The sequence below is a fragment of the Oncorhynchus mykiss genome, chromosome 8, assembly GCF_013265735.2.
Source record: "Oncorhynchus mykiss isolate Arlee chromosome 8, USDA_OmykA_1.1, whole genome shotgun sequence".
Classification (NCBI taxonomy): Eukaryota; Metazoa; Chordata; class Actinopteri; order Salmoniformes; family Salmonidae; genus Oncorhynchus; species Oncorhynchus mykiss.
The window spans coordinates 2,441,227-2,448,528 of NC_048572.1; the positions used below are offsets into that span (position 1 = coordinate 2,441,227).

The following is a 7,302-nucleotide window of genomic DNA, read 5'->3' on the forward strand; positions in this document are numbered from 1 at the left end:
TCAATAATCTGCTCCCAAACATTATAAACCTGCATCAGGACATCAATAATCTGCATCAGGACATCAATAACCTGCTCCGTAACATTATAAACCTGCATCAGGACATCAATAATCTGTTACCAAACATTATAAACCTGTATCAGGACATCAATAATCTGCTCCGTAACATTATAAACCTGCATCAGGACATCAATAATCTGCTCCCAAACATTATAAACCTGTATCAGGATATCAATAACCTGCATCAGGACATCAATAATCTGCTCCGTAACATTAGAAACCTGTATCAGGACATCAATAATCTGCTCCCAAACATTATAAACCTGTATCAGGATATCAATAACCTGCATCAGGACATCAATAATCTGCTCCGTAACATTATAAACCTGCATCAGGACAACAATAACCTGCATCAGGACATCAATAACATGCTCCGTAACATTATAAACCTGTATCAGGACATCAATAATCTGCTCCGTAACATTAGAAACCTGCATCAGGTCATCAATAATCTGCTCCGTAACATTAGAAACCTGCATCAGGACATCAATAATCTGTTACCAAACATTATAAACCTGTATCAGGACATCAATAACCTGCTCCGTAACATTATAAACCTGTATCAGGACATCAATAATCTGTTACCAAACATTATAAACCTGTATCAGGACTAGCCACCCTACACTGGCTTTCTGTCAAAGCAAGGGCTGATTTCAAGGTTTTACTGCTAACCTACAAAGCATTACATGGGCTTGCCCCTACCTATCTCTCTGATTTGGTCCTGACGTACATACCTACACGTACGCTACGGTCACAAGACGCAGGCCTCCTAATTGTCCCTAGAATTTCTAAGCAAACAGCTGGAGGCAGGGCTTTCTCCTATAGAGCTCCATTTTTATGGAACGGTCTGCCTACCCATGTCAGAGACGCAAACTTGGTCTCAACCTTTAGGTCTTTACTGAAGACTCATCTCTTCAGTGGGTCATATGATTGAGTGTAGTCTGGCCCAGGAGTGGGAAGGTGAACGGAAAGGCTCTGGAGCAACGAACCGCCCTTGCTGTCTCTGCCTGGCCGGTTCCCCTCTTTCCACTGGGATTCTCTGCCTCTAACCCTATTACAGGGGCTGAGTCACTGGCTTACTGGGGCTCTTTAATACCGTCCCTGGGAGGGGTGCGTCACTTGAGTGGGTTGAGTCACTGATGTGATCTTCCTGTCTGGGTTGGCACCCCACCCCCTTGGGTTGTGCCGTGGCGGAGATCTTTGTGGGCTATACTCAGCCTTGTCTCAGGATGGTAAGTTGGTGGTTGAAGATATCCCTCTAGTGGTGTGGGGGCTGTGCTTTGGCAAAGTAGGTGGGGTTATATCCTTCCTGTTTGGCCCTGTCCGGGGGTGTCCTCGGATGGGGCCACAGTGTCTCCTGACCCCTCCTGTCTCAGCCTCCATTATTTATGCTGCAGTAGTTTATGTGTCGGGGGGCTAGGGTCAGTTTGTTATATCTGGAGTACTTCTCCTGTCCTATTCGGTGTCCTGTGTGAATTTAAATGTGCTCTCTCTAATTCTCTCTTTCTCTCTTTCTTTCTCTCTCTCGGAGGACCTGAGCCCTAGGACCATGCCTCAGGACTACCTGACATGATGACTCCTTGCTGTCCCCACTCCACCTGGCCGTGCTGCTGCTCCAGTTTCAACTGTTCTGCCTCATTATTATTGGACCATGCTGGTCATTTATGAACATTTGAACATCTTGGCCATGTTCTGTTATAATCTCCACCCGGCACAGCCAGAAGAAGACTGGCCACCCCACATAGCCTGGTTCCTCTCTAGGTTTCTTCCTAGGTTTTGGCCTTTCTAGGGAGTTTTTCCTAGCCACCGTGCTTCTACACCTGCATTGCTTGCTGTTTGGGGTTTTAGGCTAGGTTTCTGTACAGTTTTTTGAGATATCAGCTGATGTACGAAGGGCTATATAAATACATTTGATTTGATTTGATTTGACTATACAACATGGCAGGTAGCTACTATTCATTCACTATACAACATGGCAGGTAACTACTAATAATTCACTATACAACATGGCAGGTAGCTACTATTCATTCACCTATACAACATGGCAGGTAGCTACTATTCATTCACTATACAACATGGCAGGTAGCTACTATTCATTCACTATACAACATGGCAGATAGCTACTATTCATTCACAATTCAACATGGCAGGTAACTAGTATTAATTCCCTATACAACATGGCAGGTAGCTACTATTCATTCACTAAGTACCATAGGAGATTACACTATTCATTCACTATACAACATGGCAGGTAGTTACTATTTATTCACTAAGTACCATAGGAGATTATACTATTCATTCACTATACAACATGTCAGGTAGCTAGTATTCATTCACAATACAACATGGCAGATAACTACTATTCATTCACTAAGTACCATAGGAGATTATGCTATTCATTCACTATACAACATGGCAGGTAGCTACTATTCATTCACTATTCAACATGGCAGGTAACTACTATGCATTCACTATACAACATGGCAGGTAGCTACTATTTATTCACTAAGTACCATAGGAGATTCTGCTATTCATTCACTATACAACATGGCAGGTAGCTACTATTCATTCACTATACAACATGGCAGGTAACTACTATGCATTCACTATGCAACATGGCAGGTAGCTACTATTCATTCACTATACAACATGGCAGGTAACTGCTATTCATTCACTATACAACATGGCAGGTAACTACTATTCATTCACTATACAACATGGCAGGTAACTACTATTCATTCACTATACAACATGGCAGGTAACTACTATTCATTCACTATACAAAATGGCAGGTAACTACTATTCATTCACTATACAACATGGCAGGTAACTATTATTCATTCACTATACAACATGGCAGGTAACTACTTTTCATTCACTATACAACATGGCAGGTAGCTACTATTCATTCACTATGCAACATGGCAGGTAGCTACAATTCATTCACAATACAACATGGCAGGTAGCTACTATTCATTCACTATACAACATGGCAGTTAACTACTATTCATTCACTATACAACCTGGCAGGTAGCTACTATTCATTCACTAAGTACCATAGGATATTATACTATTCATTTACTATACAACATGGCAGGTAGCTACTATTCATTCACTAAGTACCATAGGAGATTATACTATTCATTCACTATACAACATGGCAGGTAGCTACTATTCATTCGCTATACAACATGGCAGGTAACTACTATTCATTCACTATACAATATGGCAGGTAGCTACTATTCATTCACTATACAACATGGCAGGTAGCTACTATTCATTCACTATACAACATGGCAGGTAGCTACTATTCATTCACTATACAACATGGCAGGTAGCTACTATTCATTCACAATACAACATGGCAGATAACTACTATTCATTCACTATACAACATGGCAGGTAGCTACTATTCATTCACAATACAACATGGCAGATAACTACTATTCATTCACTAAGTACCATAGGAGATTATACTATTCATTCACAATACAACATGGCAGGTAGCTACTATTCATTCACTATACAACATGGCAGGTAGCTACTATTCATTCACAATACAACATGGCAGATAACTACTATTCATTCACAATACAACATGGCAGGTAGCTACTATTCATTCACAATACAACATGGCAGATAACTACTATTCATTCACTATACAACATGGCAGGTAGCTACTATTCATTCACTATACAACATGGCAGGTAGCTACTATTCATTCACTATTCAACATGGCAGGTAACTACTATGCATTCACTATACAACATGGCAGGTAACTACTATTTATTCACTAAGTACCATAGGAGATTATACTATTCATTCACTATACAACATGGCAGGTAGCTACTATTCACTCACTATACAACATGGCAGGTAACTACTATTCATTCACTATACAACATGGCAGGTAGCTACTATTCACTCACTATACAACATGGCAGGTAACTGCTATTCATTCACTATACAACATGGCAGGTAACTACTATTCATTCACCATACAACATGGCAGGTAACTACTATTCATTCACTATACAACATGGCAGGTAACTACTATTCATTCACTATACAACATGGCAGGTAACTATTATTCATTCACTATACAACATGGCAGGTAGCTACTATTCATTCACAATACAACATGGCAGGTAGCTACTATTCATTCACTATACAACATGGCAGTTCACTACTATTCATTCACTATACAACCTGGCAGGTAGCTACTATTCATTCACTAAGTACCATAGGATATTATACTATTCATTCACTATACAACATGGCAGGTAACTACTATTCATTCACTATGCAACATGGCAGGTAGCTACTATTCATTCACTTTACAACACGGCAGGTAGCTACTATTGTTGGGGAAAATTCTTTAAGTGAGTGAGACTTTGTTCATTCTTCAAACAATCAATCTTTATTATCAATAATGGATCTGGTCAATGACCATCCCTCTGTGATCGTTGAGAGCCCAACCTTACAGAAGAATCATGGGTCTTGTATAGCTGACACTAAAAACGCTTAGTCATGGCTGGTTCCATCCCTACTCGGTAACTCGGCACATCACAAGCCATCTTGGGTTCATCTTGTGAGTTATGTACACCATTAAGCCATCATAAATCAATTACTAGCTCCAATCCCCAACTCAGTCACACTCACACAGATGGGAGAGTACTCATCAAATATATTCAATGCCTGAACAGTATTAAAACATAATCTTGTAATTTTCTACCATATTCCACCATCCACTCAACTTCAAAGAAAATTACAAGTTTTAAAAAGACATCAATACTAATGTATAAAAAAATGAGGTATTTAACAACTTCTAACTTAAGCATATTAAAACTTCCTTTCTCTAATATATTACCATTGCAAATGACCATCATTTCGGTTCAATAAGTTTTCAAATTTAACAAATTATCATTAAGATATTCTCAGCAATCTAAATCGGAGTACATTTTCCATCAGCATGAAACACAATCATCACGTTGACACTGAGTATACTCCCATTGGTCAGAATGGTGGAAATAGCCATTTTCATGCCTATAGCAGTAGAAACTAAAATGAGCAGATCTTGTTGGACAAATCCAGGTAGTGACTCCCGGTTTAAGTAAAATGTATTCTGCTTGGTGCCTAATGAACATTAACCAGGACACGCATCATGATCCCACTATTTATAAAAGTTATCTCCTTCCAGACTCACATTAACTTGTTGAGGATAGGGGGCAGTATTTTCACTTTGGATGAATTGCGTGCCCATAGTGAACTGCATCCTACTCTGTCCTAGATTGCTAATATATGCATATTACTATTGGATAGAAAACACTCTGAAGTTTCTAAAACTGTTTGAATTATGTCTGTGAGTATAACAGAACTCATAGGGCAGGCAATCTTCCAAACAAGAAGTGAAATTCTGAATGTGGGTCAACTTTGACGTCATCGCCCCCTCCTTTCCCGACAAGATATGGATCTGGTAGCACTTCCTACGCCTTCCACTAGATGTCCTCATTCAGTAGAACGTGGAATGGAGCTTCTGGTGTGAACTTTGACCGAATGGGAGGGGAAATAGTCACGGTCTTGGCAGAATGCAATTTCCTTGTGGCGCATTTCTCTGTGGGTGCCACCGTCGTTCCATTTGGCTGCAGATGAAAACGTATGATCCGGTTGGAACGTTATTGGATATATATGAAAATAACATTCTGAAGATTGATTCTCTACTTAGTTTATTATCCAACCCAAATTCAGAATGACAATTGTCGTGGCAGAATCAGAATTCTTTAGGCAACATTTATAAATAAGATGTTTTATTCATTTTCATAAGCATGCTTATGTGGGAAAGTTACTTGGGCCCAGAGAGGGGAGAGGTCAGGTTAGTCTTATCTGTGAATGTGTCTGTAAACTATTCCTAAACCATGTGAAGGGATGGGGTGATTAATGGGGAACCAGTTAGGTGGCTCCACAATGTCTGTGTGCCAGTCACGTCTCTCTGTGATCTTGTCCAGGAGGGGGTGTATTTGATATATGCCATTGGATGAGGTAATGTTTTTGGTCCTAAGTGGTACCAAGAACGAGGTAGGAACTTAGTTTAGGAGACCAAACTGAACGATAATTAATAGACACTGAATTGATCTGAGAGTCACAGGGCTATGGTGAAGCTCATATAATTAAAGATGGACTTTATGATAACTCTGACTTGTGTGTGGTTTGCTCACTCATGTTTTGGTAATACAGGAAATTTCCACGACACAATGCTTAGTGATTGATGTTAGTTATATCAGTCAAAGTTAAAACCTAAAACTTAACACAGATCGACACTGGCAGGATTTACATTTACATTAACATACAACATATTCATCTGATAACTCCAGCATGAACTTTCTCATGAGGGTTATAATTACAGATCAGTATCTTAATGCATTCTTAGTCTAAATTACTATAAATGTTCACAGTGTGCCGACCTCCACAATCAACCTGATACCCCAAATAAGCAGTTTAGGGCAACCCTAAATCAATTTACAGGTACAGTTGACCACCACCCTTTTCCCTGGCATTCAGCCTTCTTGCATGTCTTCATTGGTTCTTCTTCAGATAGGGTCACAGTTCATCTTTCCAACAGATCATAGGTAACTCATGCCTGTCACAGTTGATGGCCCTTGATATTGTCCCAATTTCAATGTCTCACCTGGGCTGCCACCACCTCTACCACCCATTATATCTTGTCCATTTGTCAACCAGTATGTATACAAGCAACATGAGAGAAGTTTGGAATGGACCTCTCCCTATGCTCACTACATGTGGACTCATGTCGCACTCCTGAGAGAAAAAGGCATGAAAGAAAAGGCAGTTGATAGCTGTGACTGGATGCTGTGTACAGGTTTCTGGCTCGGACTCAGGTCTCAGGTAGAAGTGGTGCGAAACAATGTCCTAGTGAACGTCTTTGTCGCTATTCTTCAGCTGGTTAGGGTGGGGTTGAGGTTCACATTGTTCTTGGACAAATGATCCATTCCATGCATCAAGACACCATCTGTGGTCACCTTCACCATGACTCGAGAGAAAACAGAGCAAAACAACAATTTAAGCCATTTCTGATTCTGGAAATCCAGACCATCTCTTCATCGTATGACAAATGATTACATTCCCAATTTTCTTAATACCAAAATTTCTAGACAAATGTCAAAGTGCACAACAACACACTGTTGAAACCATTTTCCAAATTGGCTACAACTCCCATATCATACC

The 7,302-nt window shown here is 40.1% G+C and overlaps 1 long non-coding RNA gene across 1 annotated transcript; it reads left to right on the top strand.

Moving 5' to 3' along the window:
- The first annotated feature begins 1,879 nt into the window (after positions 1–1,879).
- Positions 1,880–3,349, top strand: LOC118965480. The gene is made up of 2 exons (XR_005052759.1): positions 1,880–2,954; positions 3,091–3,349. It is a non-coding gene; the product is annotated as an uncharacterized LOC118965480 (long non-coding RNA).
- The last annotated feature ends 3,953 nt before the right edge of the window (positions 3,350–7,302 follow it).